The sequence below is a fragment of the Rhinoderma darwinii genome, chromosome 1, assembly GCF_050947455.1.
Source record: "Rhinoderma darwinii isolate aRhiDar2 chromosome 1, aRhiDar2.hap1, whole genome shotgun sequence".
Lineage (NCBI taxonomy): Eukaryota > Metazoa > Chordata > Amphibia > Anura > Rhinodermatidae > Rhinoderma > Rhinoderma darwinii.
The window spans coordinates 288,734,030-288,746,588 of record NC_134687.1 but is presented as its reverse complement, the minus strand read 5'-3'; the positions used below and the strand labels follow the sequence as shown (position 1 = coordinate 288,746,588).

Here is a 12,559-nt window from a genome sequence, read left to right as displayed (position 1 = left end):
CAGAATCTCCAACTCCTTTCACGTGTCTTTTCTGAAACCTGTGGTGACTCCTGAACTGCTACTCTAAGACTCAGCCCTGCAGTTGCCCCAGCGGTTCTGCTGATGTATTCGAGGTCAAGGAGATCTTGGACTTCAAGAGGATAAGAGGAAAAGCCTTTTACTTCGTGGATTGGAAGGGGTTTGGTCCAGAAGAGAGGTCCTTGGAGCCAGAGGAGAACGTCAAGGCTCCTTCCCTCATTAAGAAGTTCCTCTCTCGTTCTGGTCCAAGAAGAGAGGGCGTAAGAGTGGGGATACTGTAACGTCCACGGTCGCAGACTCTGATCATCCTGCAGACGACTTCCTCCCCAGAGATGCCAGCACATGCGGCTGTCCTGTCCTGCAGTGACCACTCGAGCTCATTCCCGGCCTTAATGGGCCAGAGAACACACACATGTTTTAGATTGACTGATTGCTCCCATGATCACCCTGGACTATAAGAAGGGCTCTGCCCCTTCCTTCATTGCCTGAGCTTTGTTGTGTTACCTGTTAGTCTTTGCAAATGGTCCCTTAGTGTTTTCAATGTCCCAGTGTTTCCGTTCCTGGTACCTGTATCCTCTATCCCGTGTAACCTTGTTCCTGTGCCATATACTACGCCTGCTGAATTTCACCATGCCTGGTGTCTGCCTGCTGCCAAGGTCCCATCCGAGCCTGCCATCGCTGCTGTCTATATTGCCACAGGTACCCTTATTCGAACTATTGACTTTGCCTTGGTATCCTGTTTGGCCAGCTGCTATCCCGCTACAGAGGTATGGCCCAGTGTGTCCACACACCCATCTGGACACAATAATGCACTGCAATACAGAAGTATTGCAGTGTATTATAAAAGCGATCAAATGATCACATAGTAAAGTCCCCCAGTGGGAAAAAGTTAAAAAAAAGTTTAATACAATTTATAGTAAATACATAAAATTCCCAAGTAAAAAAAATTAAACACTCATTATGAAAAAAAAGTAAGAGTACAAAAGTTACACATATTTGGTATCGCCTCGTCCGTAATGACCCAGACTATAAAATTATTACATTATTTAACCCGCAAGGTGAATGTCGTAAAAAATAAAAAACAATAGCAGAATTTATGTTTTCTGTTCATCCCGTCTTCACATTTTTTTATAAAAAGTTACCAAAAAGTCGCATGTACTCCAAAATAGTACCAATAAAAACTACAAGTTGTTCCGCAAAAAAAAGCCCTCATACAGCTGTATGAGAAGAAGCATAAAAAAAGTTATGGCTCTTAAAATATGGTGACACAAAAACAAATAATTTTGAAAAGAAAGTGTTTTTACTGTGTAAAAGTAGTAAAACATGAAAAAAAACAATATAAATTTGGTATTGCTGCAATCATAATGTCCCGCTGAATAAAGTTATTATGTTGCTTACAGCACACTGTAAACGGCGTAAATTTAAGACACAAAAAAGTATGGCGAAATTTCAGTGTTTGTTTTTTCCATTACCCCACCAAAAATAAAAGTTAATCAATAAATTATATGTACCCCAAAATGGTGCTATTAAAAAATACAACGTCCTGCAAAAAAACAAGTCCTTATATCGCTATGTCGACGCAAAAATAAAAAAGTTATAGCTCTTTGAATGCGACAATGGAAAAAGTAAAAAAATTGCTTGGTCATTAACCCCTTCCCGCTATTGGGCGTGACTGTACGTCCAGATTCAAAGTGCGTTCCCGCAATAGGGTGTACAGTCACGCCCTGTAGATAAAGCGGGCACAGGAGCTGTGCGCACTTCATCTTCAGCGGCTGTCAGCCCGAGGCAGGACCTAATATACTAACTGTCAGATGAAGAATGACAGTTACAATACACTGCACTACATAAGTAGTGCAGTGTATTGTACCGGGGATCAGAAGACCAAATCTTCAAGTCCCCAGGTAATTGTAATAAAAAAAGTGAAATAAGTAAAAAAAAAATGTGAAAGAAAAATAAATACAAGTTTTAACGAATAAAAACAACAATCGATCTGTTTCCCTGATCAACTCCTTTATAATTAAAAAAAAAATGATAACATGACAAAAATATATATAGATAATAGGTATCGCCGCGTTCGGAACGGCCTGTTCTATAAAAATATCACATTATTTATACCGCACGGTGAACACCGTAAAAAAATGTAATAAACTATGACAGCATTTTATTTTTTAATCATCTTGTCTCAAAAAAAATGTAATAAAAAGTGATCAAAAAGTTGCAAATAACGCAAAATGGTACCAATGGAAACTACAGTTTGTGACGCATAAAACAAGCCCTCCCGCAGCAATATCAACTAAAAAATAAAAAAGTTATGGCTGTCAGAATATGGCGACACTAAAACATGATTTTTTTTAGAAAAGAGTATTTTTATTGTGGGAACGTAGTGAAACGTTAAAAAACAATATAAATTTGGTGTCGCTGTTATCGTATCGACCCGCAGAATAAAGTTAACATGTTGTTTATACTGTATGGTGAACACTGTAAATAATAAACATAAAAACCGTGCTGGCATTGCTGTTTTTTGGTTTCCTCATCTCCCAAAAAATTGAATAAATAGTGATGATAAAAAAAATAAAAATCACATGTACCCCAAAATGGAACCAATAAAAATGACAGCTCGTTCCACAAAAAACAAGCCCTCACACAGCTCCGTCAACGGAAAAATAACACGTTATGACTCTCAAAACGCAATGATGCTAAACGACGGCCCAGACAAATTTTTTAGGTCCAGTAGAATTTCACTAAATACCCCACATCATCATTTGCTGGACCCCACAGGTGGACCCTGTAGATGCAGCGGAGATTAGGACACTTTAGGGCCTTGTGCTGCTTATAGGGCTAGTAGAAGTCAAAGATTAGGCAATACAGGAGCGCAGATATTTTGTATAATACCCAATAAACCCGGCCTGTGCATAAAGGATTGGTTCAAAGCGTACCACACCAACCCATGGATTATTCATTCACCCCATTATTAGATCATCCTATTATGCCCTGATGCATTCCGCCCAGTTTACATATACCCTGATGTACTCCGCCCAGCTTACATATACCCTGATGTACTCCGCCCAGCTTACATATACCCTGATGTACTCCACTCAGCTTACATATGCCCCCACATTATAAGCTGAAATACCAGTAAAACACCAAGAAAAATCTGCACTTCAAAAGCCAAATGGTGGTCTAACTGAGCCTGGCAGTGTGCCCAAACGGCAATTTATGACCACACATTGGGTATTACTGTATTCTGGAGAACCCGCTTAACAATTTATGGGGTGTGTGTCTACGGTGGTACAAGCTGGGCACAACACAGTGGGCACTGAAATGGCATATCTGTGGAAAACGGCCATTTTCAATCTGCAACATCTATTGTGTACTCATTTTTGCAAAACAGTTGTGCAGTCAAAACGCTCACTACACCCCTAGATAAATTCTTTGAGGGATCTAGTTTCCAAAATGGGGTAATTTTTCGGGGGTACCACTATACTGGTACTATAGCTCAATGCAACATGGTGTCAAAAAACGAATCTTGTAAAATCTCCACTCCAAATACTATATGGCGCTCCTTCCCTTTAGAGCCTTGCTGTGTGTCCAAATACCAGTTTATGACCACGTGTGGGGTATTTCCCTACTCTGAAGAAGTTGCTTTACAAACGTTACGGTGCTTTTTCTCCTTCATTTGTTGAGAAAATGAAAAATTTTGAACTAATGCTACGTCTTATTGGAAAATAATGTAATTTTTCGTTTTCACTGCCCATTTCTAATAAAATCTATGAGACACCTGTGGGGTCAAAATGCGCACTACACCCCTAGATGAATTCCTCAACGGGTGTAGTTTGCCAAATGGAGTCACTTTTGGGGAGTTTCTACTGTACTGATACCTAAGGGTATGTTCACACGGCCTATTTACGGACGTAAATCGGGCGTTTTTGCCCCGAATTACGCCCGAAAATAGCTCCTCAATAGCGCTGACAAACATCTGCCCATTGAAAGCAATGGGCAGACGTTTGTCTGTTCACACGAGGCGTATATTTACGCGCCGCTGTCAAAAGACGGCGCGTAAATAGACGCCCGCGTCAAAGAAGTGACCTGTCACTTCTTTGGTCGTAATTAGAGCCGTTACTCATTGACTCCAATGAATAGCAGCGCTAATTACGGCCGTAATTGACGCGGCGTTCAAGCGCCTGCACATGCCGTTACGGCTGAAATTACGGGGATGTTTTCAGGCTGAAACATCCCCGTAATTTCAGCCGTTACGGACCCCCGCCGTGTGAACATACCCTTAGGGGCTTTGCAAAAGCGACATGGTGCAGAAAAACCAATCCAGCAAAATCTGCTCTCCAAAAGCCAAATGGTGCTCCTTCCCTTCTGAGCCTTGATGTGTATTCATACAGTACTTTATTACCACATATGGGGTATTTCCGTACTCTGGAGAAGTTGCTTTACAAATGTTATGGTGATTTTTATCCTTTATTTGATGAGAAAATGAAACATTTTGACCTAAAGATATGTCTTAGTGGAAATTTTTTTTAAATTTTTCATTTTTACTGCCCAATTCTAATAATCTATGAAACACCTGGGGGGGTCAAAATGCTCGCTACACCCCTAGTTGAGATCCTCTAGGGGTGTAGTTTCCCAAATGGAGTCACTTTTGGGGGGTTTCCACTGTACTGGTACCTTAGGAGCTTTACAAATGCAACATGGTGTAGAGAAATCAATCCAGCAAAATCTGTATTACAAAAGCTAATTGGCGTGCCTTCCCTTCTGAGTCCTGCCGCTTGCCCAAACAGCAGTTTATGACCACATGTTGGGTATTTCCGTACTCTGGAGAAGTTCCTTTACAAATGTTGGGGTGCTTTTCCTCATTTATTTGTTGAAAAAAATTTATTCATTTTCACTGCCCAGTTCTAATGAAATCTATGAAATACCTGTGTGGTCAAAATGCTCACTACACCCCTAGATGAATTCCTCTAGGGGTGTAGTTTTCCAAATGGAGTCACTTTTGTGGGGTTTCCTTTGTTTTTGCACCACAAGACCTCTTCTAACCTGACATGGTGCCTGAAATAAAATTTAAGAAAAGCAAGGCCGAAAAATCCACTAGGTGCTTCTTTGCTTCTGGGGCCTTTGTTTCAGGCCCGTAGCACACTAGGGCCACATGCGGGATATTTCTAAAAACTGCAGAATCAGGGCAATAAATATTCAGTTGTGTTTCTCTGGTAAAAATCTTCAGTATTACAGGAAAAATTTATTAAAATGGAATTTCTGCAAAAAAAATGAAATTTGCAAATTTCCCTTCCACGTTGCTTTCATTCCTGTGAAACGCATAAGGGGTTAAGAAACTTTCTAAATGCTGTTTTGAATACTTTAAGAGGTGCAGTTTTTAAAACGGGGTGATTTGTGGGGGTTCCTAATATATAAGGCCCTCAAAGCTACTTCAGATCTGAACTGTTCCCCAAAAAATAGGCTTTTGAAATTTTCTTGAAAATGTGAGAAATTCCTGCTAAACTTACAAGCCTTGTAACGTCCTAGAAAAATAAAAGGATGTTCAAAAAATGATGCAAACCATAAAGTAGACATATGGGAAATGTTAACTAGTCACTATTTTGTGTGGTATAACTATCTGTCTTATAAGCAGATACATTTGAATTTAGAAAAATGCAAATTTTTGCAAAATAAGCCTGAAATGAACTCAACAAGAGCCCCGACGCGCGTTTCGCGGTAGCTTTTTTTTTTTTTGATATGTGCCCGCCACCGGGGCCATTATTGCATTCTAAAAGAGGGGATTTGTGCCCCATTACTAGGGGGACAATTAGGGTGTGTCAAACTGCAGGAGCTCTGAATATGTCTAGAAAATCCCTCTCTTATGATTTTGTCTGCATATACCCACATACTGATTGCTACACAGTGTGTATGCTCTGTTTTTTCTGTATTCTGTCATGTACAACGATATATGCTTACATTTCTGTAATGTTTTACTTGTTCAATAAAAAGAGATTTTGCAAAAAAAAAAAATTCATTCAATTAATTTGCCTTTTCAATGTGCCAATATTCAGATTTTTGGGAAATCGTAAAATCAAATTATGTCCCGCCCCCCATGTTTACGGTTCTCACCCGCTGACGCCCTTTGTACCACTGCCACCATTAGGAAAGAGGTAATATTGCTCATCATATGACTGTGTCTCAGCGTAAATATGTGTTCACAATTCTGTAAATATATAGTGTGTACAGAGGTATGATATTTGACTGCGTAATAAGTGTGCGCATCTTAGTAGCGAGTGTTCATGCGTGTTTATAGGTAGTAAATATCTGTTCCTCTGTGTTGTGAGTGTCCATGTGTGCATGACTGTGTAAAGCGAACATGCCTACGTGTGTGTATGTATCTAGTACATAAAAAACGTACAGTATATGGACTAAAATGTTGGGGCACACCCCTTAATCATTGAATTCAGGTGTTTCAGTCAGTCCCGTTGCAAAAGATGTATAAAATTCATCTGTATAATTCAGATGTATAAACGTCCCATCAGTTCTATGGGGCTTACGAAAACAGCGTAGCTTAGCGAGGAAGTGGCCAGGAGTCAGCGATAGCAGACCAAGCTAGAACGGGGTTCAGGGGCCCCCATTCTAGATATAGGTGCGGGTCCGAGAGGTGGGACCCGCATCTATCTGACATTTAAGACATATCCTGTGGATATGTCATAAATGTCCCTCATGGGCAAACCCATTTAATGCATCAGCATACCTAGACATTTTGGACAATTGTATGTTTCCAACTTTGTGGCAACAGTTTGAGGAAGGGCCTTTTCTGTTCCAGCAATGCAAGGTCCATAAAGGCATGGTTGGGTGAGCTTGGTGTGAAAGAACGTGACTGGCCTGCACAGAGCTCTGACATCAACCCCATCAAACCTCAACCCCATCAAACACCTTTGGGATGACCTAGAATGGAGATTGTGAGCGAGGCCCTCTCATCCAACATCCGTGCCTGACCTCATTTGATAGATATCTAAGCCCTCAACGGCCGCTATCCCCACAGGATCAACTGGCCTCCTCCTCTCACATGGATGCAAAATTTGCAGAACTTGCCATTAATTTGTGTCAGTCTATGCTGGTCACTAAAGTTGATGAACTGCGGCAGGACTTGGTTATACTGAGTGTCACGTTGGGTTCGTGGACCCACTGGTCCATACCGCCTTAACGATATGGCAGCTGGCCAACAGGACACAGGTCGAAGTCTATAGTTCAAATAGGTGTACATGTGGCAACTTCGGACAGCAGCAAGACAGGCTCGGATGAGACTTTGGCATCAGGCAGACACCAGGCGTGGTGCAACAGGACAGGCGTAGTACTTAGCGGAGAACGACTCCAACTCTATACGGCACTTTGTTCTGGATAGCACGGAACACAGGATACAGGCAGCAGGAACGGGAACACTGGGAACTAGGAAACACTAAGGGACCATTTGCAGAGACAAATATAGGTTAACGACAACAATGCTTAGGCAATGCAGGAAGGGGCAGAACCCTTCTTATAGTCCAGGGTAGAGATGAGCGAACTTATGATAAGTTCGGTTCGGCTGGTTCGCAGAATTTCATGAAAAAGTTCGATTCGGACCGAACTAGTTCTGACCGAACCTGTAATTGGAGCTCCCGTAATGACGGGTGGCTACATGTGTGCACCCGGCATTACGGCAGCGTTGCTAGGCGACGTCAGTAAATAGTCACTGTCTAGGGTGCTGAAAGAGTTAACTGATCGGCAGTAACTCTTTCAGCACCCTGGACAGTGAATTCCGATCACAATATAGAGCAACATGTAAAAAAAAAAAAAAAAAAGACGTTCGTACTTACCGAGAACTTCCTGCTTCTTCCTCCAGTCCGGCCTCCCGGCCGTTGCCTTGGTAACGCGTCCCTCTCGACATTCGGCCCGACATCCCTGGATGACGTTTCAGCCAATGTGACCGCTGCAGCCAATCATAGGCCAATCACATGCTGCAGCGGTCACATGGACTGTCGCGTCATCCAGGGATGTCGGGCTGGATGTCAAGAGAGGGACGCGTCAGCAAAGGCAACGGCCGGGTAAGTATGATTTTCTTTTACTTTTATTACGGAAAGGGCTGTCCCTTCTCTCTATCCTGCACTGATGGAGAGAAGGGCTGACGATTACTGCAGTGTAATTTTGCAGTAATAAATCTCCCCCGTTGTATAAAAAAAACCATACTAAGGCCTCATGCACACGACCGTATTTTTGTCCACCCGTAAATACGGGTCCTTGGTCACACGTATTCGACCCGTATTGCACCAGTATTTATGGACCCGTGCCCGTAAATACGGGTCCGGTGTCACCCGTATTTACGGGCACGGGTCCATAAATACTGGTGCAATACGGGTCGAATATGTGTGACCAAGGACCCGTATTTACGGGTGGACAAAAATACGGTCGTGTGCATGAGGCCTTAGTATGTTTTTTTTTATACAACGGGGGAGATTTATCAATAGATTTAAGCCATATACAGGGTGTGTTCACATCACGTCGACTGCGCTATTGTACCTGAAACCTTACGGAACAGAGAAATCAATGGTAAGGCAAACAGAAGCTATGGTTTCTGTTTGCCATCCATTAATGGGTTCTGTCAGACCTTTCCGTCGGAGGAACCCATCAACTGAAACCGAACGCTGATGTGAACAGGCCCTTATAGTGACGCTTTTTCTGACCCATATGATGGTGTTGGATAAAGTGGATGGGGCTTCAGTGTCCAGCCCAAGGCGATTAATTTCTGAAAGATTTTTGATAATTTTTTAACTAGAAAATTGTGGGAAAACAATGCCAGATGGGACCTGATGTTGTTTTAGGACAAAAGCAGATTCATCAACAAGACATGATGAGCCCTGTTGATAAATTTGTTGCATATTGCTTTTGGTGAAACACTGGCACACATGGACCCCTAACGTGTGATCGAAAATAAAGTACACTTAGGCCCTGTTCACACAGAGTTTTTTTACACGGTTTTTGACACGGAAGCCACGTCGGAAAACGAACCAAAAATCGGACGAAAACACCTTTGGAGGCATTTTTTTCCTGCGAGTGGTAAAATCGGCTCACGGGAAAAAGAAGCGACATGCCCTATCTTCGGGCGTTTGCGTCTCTGACATCCCATTGACATCAATGGGAGACAGAGAAAGCGTTTTTCGCTGCGTTTTTGCCCGCGCTCAATGGCTGTGGGCGAAAAACGCTGCGAAAAACCCAGCAAACAGCGTGCAGGCAGATTAATATCTGCCTCAAAATTCCAGACGGAATTTTGAAGCAGAATTTTCTGCCTGCAAAAAACTTCATGTGAACAGGGCCTTAGGGTAGGAACACACACTGCGTATTCATGGTGAATGCACTGTGTCAAGCTGCGAGGCGTATCCGGCCTGAACACCGCAGGGAATGCCATCCAAAATCCCGCTCCAGACGCGACATTTTTCCATAGTGTGGGGACGAGATTTGTTGAAATTTCACCCACACTGCTGCTACTGTAATGCACTGCGGATTTTCCGCAATTAATCCGGTTGCGGAAAATCCGCAGTATTTACGCTGTGTGTGTTCGTACCCTAGGGCTAAGTTCACACAGAGTTTTTTGACAAGTTGTTTGACACAGAAACCGCGCCAAAAAACTCAGCAAAAACGGACCGAAAATGCCTCCCATTGATTTCATTGACTTCCAAACGGAATTTTGAGGCAGAAATTCCGCCTGCAAAATACTCCGTGTGAACATAGCCTTTTTAGGCCCTGTTCACAGAGTTTTTTTTACAAGTTTTTGGGCGCGGAAACAGCTCTGCAAAACTCGTCAAAAACCGCCCGAAAATGCCTCCCATTGATTTCAATGGGAGGTGGACGAGTTTTTTTACCGCGAGCGGAAAAACCGCATCGCGGTAAAAAGAAGCGACATGAGCTATCTTGAGGCAGTTTCCGCCTCCAGAACCCCATTCAGTCAGTCAGAAACGGTAAAAAAACGCCTCGACGAGTGTTTTGACGAGTTTTTGTCAAACCACTGTGCAAAAAACGACTGGAGCAGTTTTTGCAGGAGGAATTTTCCTCCTGCAAAAAACTCCGTGTGAACTCAGCCTTAGGCTGGGTTCACATTACCTATTTTCAGACGTAATGGAGGCGTTTTACGCCTGGAATTACGTCTGAAAAAACGGCTCCAATACGTCTGCAAACATCTGCCCATTACTTTCAATGGGCTTTACGATGTTCTGTGCCGACGACCTGTCATTTTACGTGTCGCTGTCAAAAGACGGTGTGGAAAATTACAGCCTCGTCCAAAGAAGTGCAGGACACTTCTTGGGACGTAATTGGAGCCGTTTTTCATTGACTCCAATGAAGAAAAGCTCCAAATTACGTCCGTAATGGACGCCGCAAAAAACGCGAGTACGAGCAATTACGTCTGAAATTCAGGAGCTGTTTTCTCCTGAAAACAGCTCCGTATGTGCACACGGTAGCAGGCATTTACGTCTGAAAAGACCGACTGTTTTCAGGAGAAAACAGCTGCCTCGTTTCAGATGTAAATGCTCCTCCTCGCATTTTGCGAGGCTTCTCTGACAGCCGTAAATTTTGAGCTGCTCTTCATTGAGTTCAATAAAGAACGGCTCAAATTACGTCTCAAAGAAGTGTCCTGCACTTCTTTGCCGAGGCAGTATTTTTATGCGTCGTCGTTTGACAGCTGTCAAACGACGACGCGTAAATGACAGGTCGTCTGCACAGTACGTCGGCAAACCCATTCAAATGAATGGGTAGATGTTTGCCGACGTATTGTAGCCTTATTTTCAGGCGTAAAACGAGGCATAATACGCCTCGTTTACGCCTGAAAATAGGTCGTGTGAACCGAGCCTTACTGCAAATACGTCTGAAATTACAGAGCTGTTTTCAGGAGAAAACAGCTCCTGAATTTCAGACGTAATTGCTCGTACTCGCGTTTTGCGGGGCGTCTTTTACGGACGTAATTTGGAGCTGTTCTTCATTGGAGTCAATGAAAAACGGCTCCAATTACGTCCCAAGAAGTGTCCTGCACTTCTTTGGACGAGGCTGTATTTTTACATGCCGTCTTTTGACAGCGACACGTAAAATGACAGGTCGTCGGCACAGTACATCGTAAAGCCCATTGCAAGCAATGGGCAGATGTTTGCTGACGTATTGGAGCCGTCTTTTCAGGCGTAATTCGAGGCGTAAAACGCCTCCATTACGTCTGCAAATAGGTCGTGTGAACCCAGCCTTAGGCCTCATTTACACGAACGTAATATACGCGCGTGCGACGCGCGTGCTTTGCACGCATGTCGTACGCACCTATATTAGTCAATGGGGCAGTTTAGACGATGCGTGAATTGCGCTCAGCGCGTGTGCGCAGAAAAAAACTCACGACATGTTCTATAATCGTGCGTTTTTCGCGCACTCACGCACCCATTGAAGTCAATGGGTGCGTGAAAACCACGCATGCCGCACGGAAGCACTTCCGTGCGAACTACGTGATTCGCGCAAGAGCTGTCAAACTCCTGAATGTAAACAGAAAAGCACCATGTGCTTTTCTGTTTACAAACATCCAAACGGAGTGTCAAATTCGAGATGAGCGCACCGAACTTCACCGGGTTCGGCCAAACTCGTTTTGACCGAAACCGGTAAAAAATGTTCGGGTACGCGACGTCAGGAGACAGTCACTGTCCACGGTGCTGAAAGCGTTAAACTGGTTCAGCACCATGGACAGTGACTTCCGCTCCGAAAATCCATGAACCTGTAAAAAAAAAAAGACGTTCTGACTTACCGATAACTCCGGTCCGACCTCCCGGGATGACAGTTAAGTCCAAGTGACAGCTGCAGCCAATCACAGGCCAAGCACAGGCTGCAGCCAATCACAGGCTGCAGCGGTCTCATGGACTGCGGCGTCATCCTGGGAGGTGGGGCCGGATGACAAGAGTGGGACGCGTCACCAAGGCAACGGCCGGGAGCCCGGACTGGGGGAAGCAGGAAGTTCTTGGTAAGTATGAAAGTCTTTTTTTATTTACAGGTTGCTGTATATTGTGTGCTGAAAGAGTTACTGCCGATCAGTTAACTCTTTCAGCACCTTGGACAGTGACGGGCGTCGACTAACCTCATCTCTATGATGGCGGCTGCGCGAAAATCACGCAGCCGCGCATCATACACGGATGACACACGGAGCTGCCAAGTACCTTTTGCGCGCGCAAAACGCAGCGTTTTTTGCGCGCGCAAAACGCACACGCTCGTGTAAATGAGGCCTTAGGGTATGTTCACACGCAGAGTCAAAAACGTCTCAAAATACGGAGCTGTTTTCAAGAGAAAACAGCTCCTAATTTTCAGACGTTTTTTGTGCCACTTGCGATTTTCGCTGCGTTTTTGGAGCTTTTTTCTACAGAGTCTATGGAACAAAAACTCCAAAAACGTCCCAAGAAGTGTCCTGCACTTCTTTTCCGCGGCCGTTTTTTTACGAGCAAAAAACGCTGCGAAAAACGCTCCTTCGGAACGCCGTTTTTCTATTGAAATAATATTATGGCCAGATGTT

General features: G+C 43.6%; 1 protein-coding gene across 1 annotated transcript in view; it reads right to left on the bottom strand.

Annotated features, from left to right (window-relative positions):
* USHBP1 (USH1 protein network component harmonin binding protein 1) overlaps window positions 1-12,559 on the bottom strand; it is a 186,082-nt gene that overhangs the window by 173,098 nt on the left and 425 nt on the right. The gene's annotated exons all lie outside the window — the stretch shown is intronic.